This window comes from Temnothorax americanus, unplaced genomic scaffold (genome assembly GCF_048541705.1).
Source record: "Temnothorax americanus isolate GAGA-0224 unplaced genomic scaffold, ASM4854170v1 Scaffold34, whole genome shotgun sequence".
In the NCBI taxonomy this organism is placed as follows: domain Eukaryota; kingdom Metazoa; phylum Arthropoda; class Insecta; order Hymenoptera; family Formicidae; genus Temnothorax; species Temnothorax americanus.
The window spans coordinates 796,115-806,155 of NW_027509485.1; the positions used below are offsets into that span (position 1 = coordinate 796,115).

The 10,041-nt window shown below is 38.5% G+C and overlaps 1 long non-coding RNA gene across 1 annotated transcript; it reads left to right on the forward strand.

Annotated features, from left to right (window-relative positions):
• Positions 1–4,854: 4,854 nt before the first annotated feature.
• Positions 4,855–5,646, forward strand: LOC143901493 (uncharacterized). The gene is made up of 2 exons (XR_013258098.1): positions 4,855–5,288; positions 5,371–5,646. It is a non-coding gene; the product is annotated as an uncharacterized LOC143901493 (long non-coding RNA).
• Positions 5,647–10,041: the final 4,395 nt, after the last annotated feature.

Here is a 10,041-nt window from a genome sequence, read left to right on the forward strand (position 1 = left end):
TGTCAATTAATCTTAAAAAAGTCGATTGAAAATTCGCTGCTGTATCATCGCTTTGGATCTTTTCAATTTCCGACTTGAGCCGAGCCCGCCTTATTAGATTCATTGATTTATTCGATCGACTGGCGCGGAGAAATGAAAAAGCGGAATGACGGAAGAGCGAGGGAAACAGAAATATTTGTTTCAACTGTCATTCTGCTGTTTTAATTACGCGCTTCGTGCATGCCTACCCAAGTAGGACTAGGAGCTTCTTTCCTCGCGATTTATGCCAGCAGACTTTTATAGGAATTAATCAATAAACGTGTAGTGGTCAAAATATTATTAGGCGACACTGTAAGTTAAAGAAAATATTGTTAAAAATGACTGTATTGCTCGAATAAGGAAGAAACCTGATGCTTGTGATCTTGTTGACGGAAGTGTCGGTTACTTTACAACTTTTAAGACTACGGTTATGCCAAAAGATATACCGTTTCACTGGTATGAAAAACCTAAAATAATAAGGAAGAGAAATAAAATAGAGGGAAAGCTAAAGGATGAAAGGAGAGTAGTGCGCAGCACGCAGTCGAAGTAGTCAAGTTTTATTGCAGCTAACGGCAAGCCGACCTGAAGGGACATCTCAAGTTTTTACCGCCAGTTTTACAATGTTTGTATGCACGATTTGTCACGAAGCCGTTATGGAGCTATAAATTATCTTGTCCAGCAGAGCCTAATGTAGAAGACGTATTTCAAGGACTTGCAGTCTCAAAGTGATTTGGATGAGAATATGAGATTTTCCTTAACTTGTTCGGCAATTGTCGACACGGCACTTAACGTCTTCTCTCGGCATTGAGGCCGGGTTAACAAAAATACCAAGTGATTTATTGCACATCGTAATTATGACTTATGTGATTGAATATTATGCGATATAGATTATTTTGGCGCATTAAAATTCACGCGCTCGTCACATCATATATTTTAAAGAAAAAATGTCTGCAGGTAGGAACTTGCTTCTTTTTAAATAATTTGTTTTTTAATCAATTTTAAAGTTCTTCTCTTTTCTCTCCCTCTTTATTTAAATTATGATCTTGTTTTATCATCATTGAATTTTTAGACTATTCTATTACAGTACAGTGCTGTATTATGGAACATTATATATATATATACAAATAATTATAATATTAAAAGTAAAATACAGATACAACATATAAAGCAGAGAACATTGACCGTAGCAGAAAGTTGTAACAAATTTGTCAATTTTGGAAATAACGATGAAAAGATTATTTTGCAAAAATTATAAAGACTTTCACTCTTGACTTTCTTTTCATCTTTCTGGCGTTGAATAAAAATTTAAAAAAAAAATGAACAAGAAAGGTAGATCGAGACATGGAAAAAGAAGAGGGGAAAAAAGAACAAAAAAGCATGAAAGAAGGTATGGAAACAAAATTTAGAAAGGAGGAGACTGAATAGGAGAGGTCGAAGAGACGAGGAAGAGCAAGAGAGAAGAGGGTATATGAGAGAAGATAGCCGTATAGGCATGGAAACATGGTATGCCATCGGTATGGGATCGCACGCATGCGTCTCGTCCAGCCCAGCGGGTGGCGAGTGTGTGTGTGCCGTGCTCCTTTTTTCTCTTCGTCTCTTTCTCCCTTTGTCCTACCCCGTCCTCACTGTTCTGTCCGATATCTCTTTCTATCTCTTCTCTCGGTGCCCTCTGCGCCGCTCTTCAGCTTTCGATTCGGTGCCAGTCAGTAAACTTCTCGTTTTGTCTACGATCTCCCCATTTACCACCCCATTCCCTCCCTTCGCCGCGTTTCGATCCCGAATTTCGGCGTCTCTTTCAAATAATTGTCCACTGCGAGACGAGCTGAAGGGGTATACGCATCCGAGGGACCAATAGAATCGAAAGATCGAGAGATGCATTGCCGCCACGGTGGATCCTCTTTTTGCGAATGCTTATTTAACATTGACACATGTTTGTAATTGTATCTGCTATGATTTATGCTGTATTACTGTTTGCAAATAATAAATTGCGTTAATTTAATAGTAATAGCAATCAAAAAAAGTAATATTTGAAAAATTAAAAAAATAATTATCCGAAAAAAAACAAAGCTTCAGTAATGTAGATACATACATATACCAACTTTTAAACTTTACTTGAACATTTAATTTAAAATTTAATTATCATAATAAGTAATATTATAAAAAAATGTGTAAAAAGATGCAAGAGAAGTAATGGTTTCTCATATAATTTTTCTTAAGAGAAAATGAAGTTAAGATAACCGCTTTCGTTAATAATGATGGCAATGAGAGGATATCCCGTACACGCCGTTATCGCAGTTTCTCCAATGCAACGATATCATTAGTAGTCTACGTTGAAATTGGCATATCGATTTTCAAGCAGCATTTTCCTGGAGCGTATGTCCTGCTAATTAGGCTCGATCGCGTACGAGATCATCTTACGAGTCAGAATTATTATCCTGATCTTATCGCTTGCGAGGCGCATCGCGAGTCAAGTCGATCGCGCTCGTTGATCGAGCAGGTAAATTACATGTCTAACGACGCATGGATTCTCTGCAGATTGTTGGTCACGCCATAGGAAGTACAAATTGCCCTATAGGTACGGAGTGATATAGAAAGCCAATTTGAAAGTTAGTGATATGCCTGGGGAACCGGAGGAATTGCGCAATGAATTGGATAATTCGGTATTATTAATACTTCGATGCGTCTCAACTCTACATTGATAGTTTAAAAAATGGTCTGGAATAGCCGCAGGTGCATTTAAAAATAAACTTTTAGTCGTTCCCGCCACGCTAATAAAGCAATATAACAAATCTGATTTCTTAAAAAAAAAGCTTACTTGATTACAAAGGCATATGGTATATGAAGCATCAAAGATATTCGGTATGTTTATTATCGTTTCGATATACCGATCCTCCCCCGACTATTCAAATCTGTTTCGAGCGGTGAATCGAGCCGAAGCGGGCCGTGAATCGACGGTGCGATACAGCGTGGCACATTAAGCACCGGAGGAACGGCGTCGGGGAACGAATCGGGGGAATATGGTAGAAGAATGGCGAGGCCACAGGGTCCCGCGCGAGAGATTGACAAAAGGGCGAAGCGCGACTAGGTGGAAGCGCCGGCCCGGGAGAGATGAGGACAAACATAATTCAGAATTATCCCGCGAGGCGGTCCCGTCTCTCACATATTTCACTCTCGAAAGGGGTTTTTATCCTCCAGGGGTGGAGAAGGTCGAGACCTTCCTTTTCCATACGCTTCTCCTCAAATATGTCCAGCGCGACCTAATATACGCTTGTTTACCGGCGGATAGGATGTGTGTGTGATAGTACCTTCGCAAAGGTATATATACCACGGCGTGGGACAGTTCTGTGAGTAGATGTATTAGAATCGTGGAGCAAGATCCGTAAATTTTAAGGCAGGTGCCGTCCCGCCGCACCTGTCATCCCGCATGGCACCGTAATCGAATATCTCGTGTTACTCTCTCGTATTATAACTCTCACCGCGATATAGAGTAACGAGATTTTCGATTGAGCTTTCACAGTAGGCGAATATTGCGGATGAAGTTTTGCTCGAAAACTCCCTCTCTCTCTCTCTCTCTCTCTCTCTCTCTCTCTCTCTCTCTCTCTCTCTCTCTCTCTCTCTCTCTCTCTCTTTCTCTCTCTAGTCATTTTTCTTCTGTCTAGTCTTCGGGTTTTCTGATTTTTAAGATATTTATCGACGTCCCAGTTAATAAATTATATTCTACTATCATTTTTGTATAGCTTCAACTCGGTAACTTATTATCGAAGCGCTACTGATTAATTTTATCTACGCTGTCAAATTGATTGCATGCAAAAAAAATAAAAATATGGAAAGTAAAGGCAAATAAATTTAAGTCGGCATCGGATTTCATAACATCATGAATAATTCGTGCGCGATAGTATTCCGCAACGATATACTTCTGTATTTGGAAATATATACATATATATATATATATATATATATATATATATATATAATTCAATATATATTATATACATTGTGTGTGACGACGGCGGGGCGCCGCGACGGTGTTTCTTGCCACTCCTGTATCACATATTTCAAGAATAAATAAATTCCATTTTCTCGTCCGATACGGTGCGATACGGTGGGCGTATAACGTGCATCCAAAATGCGGCAAGCCACACCAATGTTTGCGGGCCGCACGCACACGTGGAGAGTGCATTACGCAACTATTTTCACAGCGGGTTGATGATATTTTTTCAATTGTATGATAAGACTTCGATGTGTTATCCGCCACGCCCACACAATTCCCTTCGTAATAGTCTCGCTCGGTCTTGGAAACGGCTTACATAAACCGTCAATCATATAGGTATAATATATAATTCATACTATTATATTCTAAACTTATTGCATTTATAAATCAGCATAACTTTGTCATTTAAAACAAATAATTTTCAAACAAGATACTTTTCGATTAATTCTAATTAAAGCTAATTTAAAATTCTACTTTATTCTAGCCGTGTACCATGCTCGACTTTTATAATGAGTGTCATACTTATTACATTTTTTGTTTATCGACTAAATTCACGAAGTTAGTTTCAAAATTTTTTTCTCATACCATCTTTCACAAGATCGGAATATGACGAATTATCTCGGCGTTTTCTCTCGATTAATAATCGTAGACATAGATCGTAACGCATTTCGCGTGACAACACTCCTGTCTCGCGGTTTAACAATAATTTTTCAGACGCACCGCGAGTTGACGGCGACACTCAAAGTCGCCGGTATCGCCGGGCAACGCCGCGCGGTTACGGGTCGAAGTACAACTGAAATACTTCGTGAACACTTTCCGCATTGCTGCACCAAGGCCGGCGCGTTTAAGGAGGCTCTTACCCGGCTGCTCTAATCAATGTAGCAACCGAAAAATTATCATTAATAATTGGTTATAAAATTATCGGAAAATTAAATAAAAAAATAAATAATGATTTTTACATAGTGTAAGAGTAAGTTATATGTTCTATTAGTGTAAATATTAAAATTTATACAATAAGTCAGTTGACTACGTCAGTGCTAAAGAGCAGAACATGCGCGTGTCACAACGTCGTCTGTAGCAGTCTGCAGCTAAGTGAGGTGTAGCCGTGTAGCGTTGTAGCGAATGATGCGATGAAGAGATGGAGCCAAAAGAAAGATATAACGTGAGAATGCTGAGAGGGAAAATGAAAGGAAAATTCGCGAAAATAAAGGTTGTCAATGCGCGAGAGAATAATTATGCCGCTACCATACAGCGCAGAGAAAAGACATGTGCAAGTGAGGTTAGAAAGAATAATTAACATTGTTTACTTTTTGATTTTCAAGGTTTGATTGGCAAATAATTGAAACTTATTGTTTATATAGGTACAAAACAAGTCAAAAGCTGGAATAAATAAGTCTGTATTACAGCAAACTTATGAAAAGAACGGTGTTGATGGTCTGCGCATTTTATTAAGCCAAAGTATTGATGGAAAACCAAGAATTACCAATAATAAGAGAGTAATTGACAAAATATGTGATATATTTACTCTGCAAGGAAGCTGTGAAAAATAATATTTTTCTAAGAAATTATGATAAGTATAGTTGATGTGTTTATGTATAACTATATATATTTATAAATAAATATATATATATATAATATTTACTTGTTTACTCTTAATTAATAAAATGAATAAAAGATGTTTAAAAAACGCATTTTACTTATTTACGTGTAATACAACATTTGAAACTTCGCGCGATTTTGACACTCGGAAGATCATTCGTCCTAACCTCTCGTACGTCATATTAAAACTACAATATCTTTTATAACTAATCGTCAACACCAAGTTTTCTTCTTATCATTAGAAAGATTATTATTTTAACTACAATTCCTTAGTTTTTGTTTACCTGGCTCGCAAACTTGCCAAGAAAATACATCACTTCCGGTAAAAATTTTAGTGTTTACCATATGCCCTGTGTTAAAAATGCGAATTTCAATACTGATATTTTTACAGTTTTTATCGTCAACCTATGCTCAAGTTTTGGGCATCGGTCCGTTGTGGTTCACTTTACAACATATATTAATTTCATAAAGATCTGTCATATTATGATCGAGGTAAGAGCCTCCTTAAACACGACGGCCGGCGTGAGCCGTGCGACAGCTTTACCGCTCGCTGTAAAACAAACCCTAATCTCCCGGCGCTGCTACCGTTGGCACTATCTTGCTCCGTTTGTTTGCGCTCGTCGGAGGAGAACGCCTCCCGACGACGTCTGTACAGTGAGAACCATTAATGATCTCGGTTGCTTGCCGACTTCACTTCGCGTAAAGCGAATTGCGTGGAGAGAAAACACGTGTGCGATGCAATTTGCAATAATGCCGACAAATAATGATTCTCTCTGTACCCCAATGCTATCTTATTATCGAATACAATCGAGGCGCGTACTGCTTATAAAATTTATTTCCTCGTAGAAAATGTTGCTTTTAAAAGACGTGTTTCGCAGTGACGTATTTTTCGCAAATTTGAAATATTAATCTTTTAATTCTATTTCTTATGATTTTTATTTGATACAGGCAATTTTTTTGTGCATATACATTTTGTTGGTATTTTACTTTTCTTATTACTTTGAAGACACAATTACATTTTGATACATTTGTTGCATACAGGCCATTTTGATTAAATTAAAATTTTGATCTTGTCCTTGTGCGTAACTTTCTCGAGCATCGCAAGCATACATTCGACTAATAATCGCGCGTAACTTGGTGGCAACAGTCGTGAACGGGAATTTGTACGCACGAAGCGAAACTGGTTTGCGAAACGCTTGCTGGTACCTGGCCATGCAGAATATATGTATATATTAATTAGAAGATAATTTAGGAATGCGACGAAAGATGTGTGCCGAAAGGTTTTTTGTAGCACACATTTTACGGTAATTTTTGATAACAAATCTATAATGCAGAAATTATGAGAATAGTAATGGCCCGTGACATGCTACTTTATGACACCTTGTGGACCCGCGTGACCGGGAATCTTGATAAGCGTTTCGCTCGCAAAGGTATGCAGCAGTTAAGGAATCTTCGTAACTAATTTTATACGCGATCATAGGATGCTTTTCATTTAATTTTAATTATTTTATTTTAGGAAATAAATATCGCATTAATTATTTCTCTCTTTTTTGTTGCGATTTTTAAAGCTACTTTCTTATCAGTACTTTTCACTCATTGCCAAGGTTGCAATATACTAAGACTAAGAGATAATAGTAATTAATAAGAAATAATGGTAACTAATAATAAAGCAAATTGCTAAGTGGAATTAAGTTATACTTTGTTAAGAGACTTTTATTGTGTGTCGATACAGAGTCATTAATCTGCAGCACATACATTATTGAGATAATAACCCTCAAGTTACGATGTGATTTTTTGCGTAAGCAATCTTTTTAAAAACATTTATCCAGAAAATAAGGAAAGGAGGAAATGGGAGTACATGAAGAAGAAACAAGAATTGCACCAAAGAATGACCGCGTTTGCGTTTACATATGTATTTAACGATTTTTTGTCACGTCTCAGTGAGGAATGTATACGTTTTAACGTTAGTTTCTTAACTAAAATATCGAACGATACATATACAATATACAATGGTTCGCCGACTTATATATAGATAGGTATACGTGAGTTCCCATGCACTGTAAAGCTTCTATGTAGCGAGGAGATTTTGTTTTCTTATTCGAGTTTTACGCCGCACAGACTACCGAGATGCTTATGCAGATAAGCGAACGATCCACTAATCCTATCGCGAATCTTGGAATTAAGAAACAGGAATTCGTAGATAGACACAATTAACTGAACAGAAGACTGCATATTTCTGCGAGATATATATATAATGTGTTACACATAAAGTCTGAAAAGTAGATAATTACAACCGAAGAGATGGTAATTAATTCGGTGCAAAAATTCTTCTTTAATTACGTATTCTTATTAGTTCTGCGATAGTATCTAACGAGTATTACTTTTAACAATGTAGCGGCGTTATTCCTTGCCTTAGGCATATCTCAATTACGTAATTTCTGGCTTCGAGATCGGAACAGGCAGATTCCGTTTGTGCATTCTCTCCGCATTAGGCGTCAGTCCGTGCACCCGTCGGCCGAGTCGTTAAGTGATTCGGCTAATTGCGTCGTACCCGTGACTCGGTCCCTTGCCTTTAATCACCCTAATCGCCGTCCGCTAATTATTCGCGGCGCGATTAAAGAGGCTAACGTGGGGTCGACCGGAATACCGGTTCGCTACCGCGGTTTCCCACCGAGGTAACACGCTAGAACATAGTTTTCTTTATTTCCGTCGCATTCTCATATATATGTACATATACATACACATATACACATACGTGCATATATGCGTGTATGTGTGTGGAGGAAGGGGAAGGGAGAGAATAGGTCAAAGCCTTTCGTGGTTTCCTGATCCCGTTCGGGATACAAATGTGTAGGATTAAAAGTTTTAAATTATACAGCCATTTCTTACGGTTCCTTTATTGATTCGCGACGTTGCAACGATCCTTATGAAATGCTAATTAAAATAGTATGATAGCAATAGCAACATCTATTTGACTTCTTTTGAATTTACAGTTAAAATTCGCTTATCCACCTATGGTCTCGTAATAAACTTGCACGAAAAATTTATATATACTGTATAAAATCATATAGATATAAATTTTGATGTCGTTTACTTTCCAATTTGGGTAACGCGCGTACGCAATTTTTCAGTCTACTATATACCATATAAATCTGTTCCGTCTATTTGTTATGATTCTGTTGATCTAACGATGGACGGATGGCGAACAGAGAAAATATTGCTTTTTTTTTCGCAACATTCACCCCTTCATAGTAAGTACCGAGAGGAAGGAGAGTGGGCACGGCTATAATAATGCAATTAATGTCACTGTGACGCTCACGAATAATAGCGGGGCGATTCCCTTTGATACCCGAAGTCGGGTACGTATTATAGAAAAGAGTAGCCCGAAACAATAACGAGCGTTCTTATTGTTTCATACACGTACGTGGCGCGACGCCATAAATTGCGGCGCGAGGGCATGCCTTATTTTTAATCGGGATTTAATTTGGCCCGCGCCGGCCCTTTGTACACGCTCTCCGCGCCGACGCTGCACGAGGTGAAGGCGGCCTGTGCCTTGTTACGTGTTTTGAGTACTGAAGCAACTCCAATCGATCTGGTTGCTCGAAATCGCCGTAAATATAGGACGTCTTTTTAGCCAAACCGCATTATGTCCCGACGGAGGCGGACAATATAAACGAGCGGAAGACATCGAGCTTGTAAAATAGCCTCGTTTAACGCTATTTGGTAAAAGAGATGATTAAAGATAGCTAACTATAGTCGCAGCGTTTCGTTTCGCTGTGTCCTCGGATATACGAAAAGTCATTCTAACTAATCACAAAACTTGTTTCCTCGAAAAAAAAAAGGGGGACACTATTATGTTTCAGAGGAAAAATGGGAATGCATATTAATGTAGGAGCAATCGATCAATATGTATTGTGTAATCTGCGACGTGTGTGCGTGTACGTTATGTTACGTTGTGTCACGTAACGTTAATTTTTCATTTCTTATTTCTCTCATTTTGTTTTATTTCCAACCGGTCCCGCATAAATTACAACACTCATATCTGATACACACGTGATTGGACGTCGCTGTCGTTGACAATTCTTTATCGACATATATGCTTAATATAAAAATTGATGATCTTCCGCCACGGGTATCTTTAATTTATTATTTTACGGCCGTATTAAATTCGTATATGGAATTCAAGCGACGCGACGCCGACGTCGGGTTTCTCCTGATCGCGAGGTCGAAACGGACGATGACAAACAAATGAATTACGCCGCTCATCCGTCACTCGGGAACCTCGGTGCGCAAACGGAATTGGGTGCCCGTTAAGATTCTCCCGTGAGTGCGCGTATCGATCGGATATATAATTAAACGGCGCGCGCGCCGTCGATCGTCGTCCACGATAAAGGAACGAAGATCCTTGAAACTCCGCTCGGAGCGGGGCCCCG